Source organism: Oncorhynchus nerka, linkage group LG22 (assembly GCF_034236695.1).
Source record: "Oncorhynchus nerka isolate Pitt River linkage group LG22, Oner_Uvic_2.0, whole genome shotgun sequence".
Taxonomy (NCBI): domain Eukaryota; kingdom Metazoa; phylum Chordata; class Actinopteri; order Salmoniformes; family Salmonidae; genus Oncorhynchus; species Oncorhynchus nerka.
Genome location: NC_088417.1, coordinates 41237832 through 41248235, shown reverse-complemented (window position 1 = coordinate 41248235; position 10404 = coordinate 41237832).

Here is a 10404-nt window from a genome sequence, read left to right as displayed (position 1 = left end):
GGAATGTATTATGTCATCGTCACCACATAGAGCATACATTCACCTGGTTTCCCGGGCAACCCAACCCCAGTAGTGGTTTGCCTTTTTTCCTCCCTTGCATATGCCATAAGATTTACTCAGTGAAAACCTTAATGAATGTTTTACAAGTTGGAAGGGAGTGACCAGCTGCAAATCACTGTACGTCAAAATGTTTATTGAAATGTATATATTTTTTTAGTATACCTTTACTGTAGTTTTCCTGCTTTTCTTACAGGGAGGAAATCTGAAAAAAATGTGCCCGCAACTGTCCAAACATTGAGTGGATATCAAGCATAATGTAATTAACCTAGCTAGAGTCTTTGCTTTTTACTGAGAACGTTATAGCCTACCCACTGGGCACAGACGTCAATTAAACATCTCTTCCACATTGGTTCAACGTCATTTAATTGAAATAACGTGGAAACAACGTTGATTCAACCAGTGTGTGCCCAGTGGGTACCTACCAGCAGTGTTAGGATATGTGGTAAAAGCAGGGCATATTTTGTCCAGTGTATTCATAAACAGAGGACACTTTGTAGAAGGATTCTAGGAACAGCAGAATATGGAACAGTGAACACATGTGTACACACACACACACACACACACAAAAACACACACACACACACACACACACACACGCACGCACGCACGCACGCACGCACGCACGCACGCACGCACGCACGCACGCACGCACACACACACACACACACACACACACACACACACACACACACACACACACACACTACTCAACCACTTGTAAGAACTGTCTCTGACTTCCAAAAAGTTGGTAATGGCAGTTCATCGAGGCTGTACTTGGCTCAGTGCTCAAAACCTTTTATTTATTTGGCACGACAGCAAAACATGGTTTGACTTTCCTCTCGCCAATAACACACATGCACGCATACACACACACTCTCTTGGCACTTGGCCAGGCCTTATGTGTGAGTGGCATGACTGGGTTTCCCCATGGCAACAGGAATGCTAGCAGGCAGTGCCATGGGAGCAGCTGGTAGGTAGTGGCAGATTACTCCCCAAACAGATTTACTGGCTGGCAGTCAAGTATATAATGTGCCCTTGGAAGAGTTGAAGAATAAATAAAGGAAGAAAGGGATCTATTAAACGTGAAGAAAAACAATAAAAGATTTGTGGTAGCCCCACTGAGTAAGATTTGTGGTAGCCCCAGCTGGACAGATCTCTCAATCTGTCCAGCTGGTCAATCTGTCATTCCGATCAGCAGGAGATTATTTGGGTAGTAAGGAAGGGGTGTATGCATGTTAACAGAGAGATGATGAAAGACATCAATGGCCTCTAATAGTATTGAAAGAACTGGGTGTGGAATCTTCGGACAAGAGTTACTAATCAACCTCCTCAATAAAATCTCTGTAGCGCCTGCATTTTATGTGCAGCACTAGTGTAATTTTCATGGGCTCTCGCACTAATTGAGGACAAGCCAGCCACAATAAATAGCTGGCATGTCGTTTCTATTCGTCTTCACAGATAGAGTTATTGTAGGACTGTCGTCGTGCCCAGACAGTTGACCTGTGAAACAAGCAAATCATTCTTTGAAGATTTAAGATTTAAGTATGGTCTTCGTTGACTGGAGAGCGGGTGTAGGTTTACATGAACTGTACCAGCTTTATGCACTTCTAGTAAGAAAATGTGTGACATGTTCCTGTTTTATTTAATTTTTGATGTCTGTATTTCAGTGGAGGACCTTTATAATTGTTCAGGTATTCCTGAACGAATACACACTGACCGCAGACACAAGCCAATGAAACTTGACCTCTGAATTCCCACAAAGCTTTTGGATAACAAATACCGATTCTCTCTGACCATGATGTGCAAACACATTTCTCATATGTCTATAAGATCTTTGAAGAAATATGGCTGTGAGACGCCATTCAAGCCGGAGTCTTAATGAAACAACTCCTGCCTGCGTTGAGTAATGGCCTCCGATGAGACATCCTGATTCAAATGGAGACAGAGTGAGAGTGTCTCAGAAGGCTTGCTTTAAATTAGAGTTTTTTATGTCTGCCCTTGCTGTGATTTATGGACTTTCACTGCATCCTCGCAAAAAAAGCATTCACGAAGTATGCTGTACAGCCGGTTCAATAGCCAGGCTGGCTGCTACCCGAGTTAATGAAATCCCTAAATATGCTGATAGGCAGGATAAGGGTCTTTGTGCGATAAAGTGGCTAAGGGTAGGATAACACACAGAGGCTACATTCCAAATAGCTCCCTATTCCCTTTATAGTGGACTACTTTTGACCAGGGCCCATAGCACTACAAAGGGAATAGAATTCCATTTGGAACAAAGCCATATAATAGACAGGCATGCATTTGAAGGTACGGATAGGATCAGAAATAAATTGTCCATATTTTCTATAGTCTCGTTTCATGATGAGTTATTCAGTATTCATTAAATCGCCTGATGTATTTATGCTCCTTTCTTGACAGGATCACGTACTGTACCATTTTCAATTTACTGCCATTCACTTCTCACTTTACATTCCCCATCCAGACTATGATGCATGGGATTGTGATTATGACCACCCAGAGTTAGGGTTGCATAATTCTGGGAACTTTCAATAAATTTGCTATTTTTTCCTGAAATCCTGGTTGGAGGATTCCTTGAATCATTCGGGAATAAGCAGGGAATCCGGAATCCGGAATCCTCCAACCCAGGATTTCTTCCGTTTTTATCTGAGATTATCTGACTATTGAAATGATTTGTAGCTACTCCTTTTCTAATACAATGTAGGAAGGAATAGGGTATGTTGATACATTTTTCTACATTCAGCACCACGATGTTAACGGGAATATTGTATTCTTTCTAACAAAGATATATATTTCAGGATGTTGTGTATCCCTGGGAATAAACAGAATACATAACAGTTTTGAAAACATAGATTGTCAACATCAAAAAAAGGTGGTATCTTGGCACAACTAACCCCGGGTGTGGGATATGTTGAGCATAGGGGTAAATTGAGCCACCTTGGGTTAAGTGGGTGAGGATGTTCTGTGAGAATGGGTGATGGTGCTGGTAGGTCAAAGTGTCATTCGTGGAATGGGGGTGTGGTATATTGTACATCTTAAATGTACCCCTATATTCAGGTATAGATCTCTCTGTTCAATATCAGTTACACTGCAACTTCTTGACCAGTTGTCTGGGACAGGGATGTTGTTTCGATATGCCAATTGATAGGCAAGTTCTCTGCATTTGATGCTACTAAGCCCATGAAACTGGTCTGCGAGATTCTTGATATGCTTAGCAAGCTCAGACTCCATGTCATCGTGGCCTCTCTTTTGCACAGGTACACACATTTTGTTGTGTTACAAAGTGGGATTAAAATTGATTTATATTTTGTTGTCAACGGTCTACACAAAATACTGTGTAATGTCAAAGTGGAAGAACATTTTTGTTTTTGTATTAATGGACAATAAATCACTAATTGATTAGATAAGTATTCAAGTCATGTTAGAATCACCTTTCTTACCTTTCGGTAAGTCTAAGAGCTTTGCACACCTGGATTGTACAATATTTGCCTTTTTTATTTATTGATCACTGCTAGAAAGCCATTTTCAAGTCTTGCCATATATTTTCAAGCTGATTTAAGTCAAAACTGTAACTAGGCCACTCAGTGTCCTCTTGGTAAGCAACTACAGTGTGTTTGGCCTTGTGCTTTAGGTAATTGTCCTGCTGAAAGGTAAGTTTGTCTCCCAGTGTCTGTTGGAAAACAGACTGAACCAAATATTTTTCTAGGATTTTGCCTGTGATTAGCTCTATTACATTTATTTTTATCCTAAAAAACTCCATAGTCCTTGCTGTTAACTAGCATACCCATAACATGATGCACCCAAACATAAAACTGTGCATTAACTTCGTATGGCTGCAGGGGCAGTATTGAGTAGCTTGGATGAAAGGTGCACAGAGGTGCCCATATTCAACGGCCTGCTCCTCAGTCATAGTTGCTAATATTTGCATATTATTATTAGTATTGGATAGAAAACACTCTGAAGTTTCTAAAACTGTTTGAATTATGTCTGTGAGTATAACAGAACTCATATAGCAGGCAAAAACCTGAGAAATTCCACTTCCTGTTTTTTTTCTTTTCTGGGAGTGGCAGATTTTCAACCAAGCTCTCATTGAAATTACAGCGAGATATGGATGAGTTTTCACTTCCTACGCCTTCCATTAGATGTCAACAGTCAATAGAACTTTGTCTGATGACTCTAATGTGAAGGGGGATCGAATGAGACAGGAAATAGTCATCACTGCCATGAGTTGACCATGCTTTCACTATGCGCGTTCACAGTGGAAGGACCTGCATTCCACCGGTCATCTGAAGTCATTCTAATTCTCCGGTTGGAATGTTATTCAAGATATGTGTAAACAACATTCTAAAGATTGATTCAGTACATCGTTTGACATGTTTCTACTGACTGTTACGGAACCTTTGGTCATTTCATCATGTTATAGTGGACACGCTTTGTGACTTTGGAATTGTTTACCAAACGCGCTAACCAAAGTAGCTAATTGGACATAAATAACGGACATTTTCGAACAAATCAAGCATTTATTGTGGACCTGGGATTCCTAGGACTGCATTCTGATGAAGTTCATCAAAGGTAATGTTCTGAGCTCCGTCTCAGATTATTGCATGGGTTGCTTTTTCCGTAAACATTTTTTGAAATGTGACACAGCTGTTGCATTAAGGAGAGGTATATCTATAATTCCATGTGTATAATTTGTATTAACATCTACATTTATGATGATTATTTCTGTTGAAACGATGTGGCTATGCAAAATCACTTGATGATTTTTGGAACTATTGAATCTAAAATGCCAATGTAAACTCAGATTTAAAAAAATATAAATATGAACTTTATCAAACAAAACATGCATGTATTGTGTAACATGAAGTCCTATGAGTGTCATCTGATGAAGATAATTCAAGGTTAGTGATTAATTTTATCTCTATTTCTGCTTTTTGTGAATGCTATATTTTGTTGGAAAATGGCTGTGCTTATTGTGGTTTGGTGGAGACCTAACATAATCGTTTGTAGTGCTTTTGCTGAAAAGCAGTTAAAATCAGACACTTTTGTCAGGATTTGGCCAGGGTTCTTCCGGTTTTGGTCACTAGATGCCCCAATTGTGCTTTTTGACCCTTTTGTTTTCCCTTGTTCCCAGTTATTATTTGCACCTGTGCCTCGTTTCCCTTGATTGTATTTAAACCCTTAGTTTTCCTCAGTTCTTTGCTCTGTGTTTGTATGTTAGCACCCAGCCATGCTGTGAAACTATTGTTTCTCTAGTTGGAGTTTCTTGAGGTACTCTGGTTTTGTTCTTGTTTATTTTTGATTATTCTTTTGAGGTTTGTTTTTTCCCTGCTGTTCTTACCACTTTGTGGATTTTCCTTGTGTCTTGGAGGATATACATTTTTTCTTTATTAAATCACCGTCTCTAGTACTACTGTGTCTGCCTCATCTTCTGGGTTCTGCCGACTATTAGTGGCTCAGTTTACTAAGTGACTTTCTCACACCGGAGACCCGAGTTCATAACCGGGTCCTGACAACTTTGGTGGGATTAACAACGGGAATAGCTTTAAAATGGTATGAGACATATGTATGTTTTAGGAATTGTAATTATGAGATTTCTGTGGTTTGAATTTGGCGCCCTCTATTTTCACAGGTCGTTGTCTAAAGTGTTACTTTAGTGCCTTTATTGCAATCCGGGCGCATCTTATGGAATAGTTTTATTGTGAACAAGCTTCCTTTTCACTGTAATTTATGTTAATATTGTGGAGTATTGTTGATCCATTCTCGGTTATCTCCTATCGCGGCCATTAAACTCTGTAAAATCACCATTTGGCCTCATGGGCCTCTTTCACCATGCTCAAAGGGATATTCAATGTCTGCATTTTTTTTTTACCTTTCTTTGCGAGGCATTGGAAAACTTCCCTGGTCTCTGGTTGAATCTGTGCTTGAAATTCACTACTCAACTGATAATCAACAGATAATTGTATACAGTTGAAGTTTACATCCACTTAGGTTGGAGTCATTAAACCTTGTTTTCAACCACTATAACAAATTTCTTGTTAACAAACTATAGTTTTGGCAAGTCGGTTAGGACATCTACTTTGCTTATGACACAAGTAATGTTTCAAACAATTATTTACAGACAGATTATTTCACTTATAATTCACTGTATCACAATTCCAGTGGGTCAGAAGTTTACATACCTTCAAACTCAGTGCCTCTTTGCTTGACATCATGGGAAAATCTAAAGAAATCAGCCAAGACCTCAGATTCATCCTTGGGATCAATTTCCAAACACCTGACGGTACCACGTTCATCTGTACAAACAATAGTACGTAAGTTTAAACACCATGGGACCATGCAGCAGTCATACCGCTCAGGAAGGAGACTCGTTTTGTCTCCTAGAGATGAACGTACTTTGGTGCGAAAAGTGCAAATCAATCCCAGAACAACAGCAAAGGCCCTTGTGAAGATGCTGGGGGAAAAGGTAAAAAGTATCTATATCCACAGTAAAAGGAGTCCTATATCGACATAACCTGAAAGGCCGCTCAGCAAAGAAGAAGCCACTGCTCCAAAACCACCATAAAAAGCCAGACTGCGGTTTGCAACTGCACTTGGGTACAAAGATCGTACTTTTTGGAGAAATGTCCTCTGGTCTGACGAAACAAAAATAGAGCTGTTTGGCCATAATGACCAATGTTATGTTTGGAGGAAAAAAGGGCAGGCGTGCAAGCCGAAGAACACCGGGGTGGCAGCATCATGTTGTGGGGGTGCTATGCTGCAGGAGGGACTGGTGCACTTCACAAAATAGATGGCATCATGAGGGAGGAAAAATGTGACTATATTGAAGCAACATCTCAAAACATCAGTCAGGAAGTTAAAGCTTGGTTGCAAATGGGTCTTCCAAATGCACAATGACCACCAATCATACTTCCAGAGTTGTGGCAAAATGGCTTAAGAACAATAAAGTCAAGGTATTGGAGTGGCCATCACAAAGCCCTGACCTCAATCCTATAGAAGATGTGTGGGCAGAACTGAAAAAGCGTGTGCGAGGTAAGGAGGCCTATAAACCTGACTCAGTTACACCAGCTCTGTCAGCAGGAATGGGCCAAAATTCACCCAACTTATTGTGGGAAGCTTGTGTATCTTTATGTACATATTCTTTATCCTTCCGACTTCAACTGTATGTGTGATAGAGAGATGAGGTAGTCATTCACAAGTCCTGTCAGTCCATGCAACTTATTATGTGACTTGTTAATAAGCACATTTTTCCTCTTTAATGTATTTAGGCTTGCCATAACAAAGGGGTTGAATACTTATTGACTCAAAACATTTCAGCTTTTCATTTTTAATCAATTTGTCCAATTTCTAAAAACATAATTCCACTTGGACATTACGGGGTATTGTGTGTAGGCCAGTGACACAAAATCTAAATGGTATGTATTTTAAATTCAGGCTGTAACTACAAAAGGTGGGAAAAGTCAAGGGGTGTGAATATTTTCTGAAGGAACTGTATAAGGAAAGAGAGGTGCAGGGGGCTGCCTTAATCAACATCCATGTCATTGGCGCCCGGGGAGCAGTTGTTATTCGGGGTTAATTGCCTTGCTGAAGGGTCGATTTTTCCATCTTGCCGGCTCTGGGATTCAAACAAGCTACCTTTCGGTTAATGGCCCGATGCTTTTAACTGCAAAGGCTACTTACTAATCAACAGTCAACTCCAATTTCCACCTTTACAGTATTGCATCAACTGGCCACTGAGGTAGATCTAGATTGCTCTTGCTTAATGAATAAATGTCTGTTAATATTAAAGTCCCATCTGAGACCACATACCTCAGTATTCCCAACCTGTCTGACTCAGGAATCTCTGCTCTCACTAACAAGGATCCTGAGCTCCCGAGCTTCTTGTGTTACCCACCGCATCAAGTGCTATGCTAATTGTCACCATCTACATGGGAGGTGTGAATTGCAGACAATTAGCACGTGCCATGTAATCAGGTAGAAGTCATTAGCCATAGCCATTAGCCCAAACAAAAAAAGTTTCAGAGTTGATACATGTGCATCAGGTATACTTATGTGGGTGAGTAAACGTGCTTGAATGACATTATTTCATATGATTTAATACATTTTATTAACAAAGTGTACTCCATTTGAGGTAGAAATTGAAAATCAACATTATTACAAGAAACAAATCGCTTAATCATTTTTGAGACTACAGGAAATAGGTTATTGACTGCCATGTTAAACAACTACAGTAATGGCTGCTTTGGTTGTTAACAACGTTGTGGCTATTGTAGTCTTTTGACTGGGTGTGTTCGAGCAGTAAGACTAACGAAGCCGACTCTAGACAAGTCGGCGAGTGGTGTCGGGGAAGTATGTACAGTATGTACTTCGAAGCTGGGACGCATTGGGCTCCTGAAGAACAAAATATTCCTTACACATCATCCAAAGGGGACTCATTAATGATAGGTTGAAACAAAATATTATTGAACATTCCTCCTCTTCCTGGGCTACTCCTGTTGTCCTCATCCCAAAAAAGACCTGCGGTCTTAGATTTTGTGTGGACTATAGGAAGACCAACCATGTTTCCCAGACTGATGCCTATCCTCTTCCCACCTTCCAAGAGATCCTGGAGTCATTGCCTGGCGCTGTTGTGTTCACCACCCTTGACCTCAATAGTGATTATTGGTAGGTTGATTTGGACCAGGACAGCAAGGACAAGACTGCTTTTGTCTGTGCTGAGGGCCTGTTTTCCTTTATGCACCTGTCAACTTCCAAAGACTCATGGAGACTGTGTTAGGTGAGCTGAAAGGAAAGATCTGTTTCATCTACCTGTATGATATGATTATCTACTCCCAGACCATAGAACAACACTTTTTCAATATCTTCCTGGCAGTGTTGGACAAGCGAAGTGAAGATGGTCTGACATTGAACACGAAGTAGAGCAACTTCTGCCAAACCTCCCTGAAGTTCAGTGGCAATATTGTGTCCTCTGATGGAATCCATGTGGATCCTGAAAAAAACAAAGCTGTACAAGACTTCCCTGTACCAACCACCCTCAAGGTCCTTCAATGGTTCCTTCGGATGGCAGGATGGTACCGTCGGTTTGTGTCGAACCTCTCTCTGGTGGCAGAACCATTTAAAGCATAAGAACCTATTAAAGCATAAGGAGCGAAGTTCCGATGGACGGCAGAGTGCCAGACCACCTTTGAATCTTTGAAATGACACCTTGTCACACCTCCCATTTTGAGTCATCCCAACTTTGACTGTCCTTTTGTTGTTTACACTAACTCAAGTGATGTTGGACTGTGTGAAATAGTGCTAGCATTCGCCAGTCAGTCGTTGAATGGAACAGAATGGAAAGAAAATGCTTCACTGTGGTCACTGACCATTCCTTCCTTTGTTGTTCAAGACCTACAAACCAAGCACCAGACTCATCAGATGGGCTGTATGGTTGCAAGAGTTCACCTTTGCTGTAGAATACAGAAAATGAAAGTACAATGCTGTTCTAGATGCCTTGTCCAGAGCTCCTGCTGATGGTAGAAGTGGCACTCATCTTACATGTGCTACTTTCCTGTCTAGCAGTCAAGTCCCAAAACTGACTTTCCCATCTCTGTTGAGGCCATATGAAAAGCCCAACAGCATGATCCAGAAGTACAGGCTTTGTTCCCGACTATCCTGGAAGATGGAGAAAAGAGGGTCAATCCTACCACAAAGCTGACCATCATTGAAGACAAAGTCTACCGAGTTGTGCAACTACCTTACAGAACTCTCTACCAAGTGTACATACTGTACTATACCTGAACTGCTCGAACATTTCCATGAAGACCCATTGGCTGGTAATTTGGGCAGATTCAAAATCTACAAGCGGTTGCAAACTCTATGGTACTGGCCGAATCTGAGCCTGAATGTAAAGTCACACATCTGAAACTGTCATGTTTGTCAAATGTACAAACCAGAAGGCCGGAAGACTGCTGGCAAGTTGCAGCAAACAGTGCTTACCCGACCTTGGGAAATGTTAGGAGTCGATTTGATGGATCCATTTCCCAGAAGCTCGAATCAGAATGTGTACATGCTTGTTTTTGTTGATGACTATTTCAAGTGGGTGGATCTCTTTGTCCTCGCTGTGGCCTGGTGAAGGGCTGTCTCCAACATTCTCATGAAAGAGATCCTAACTAGCTGGGGAGTGCCTGATCACATCCTGTCTGACCGAGGTTCCCAATTCGTCTCTGATCTCTTTGAGGAGACCTGCCAAAGATGGAACCTGAGACAGAAGTTGACCACAGCCAATCACCCACAGACCAACCTCACTGAGAGGGTAAATCGAACCTTGAAGACCATGGTTGCTTC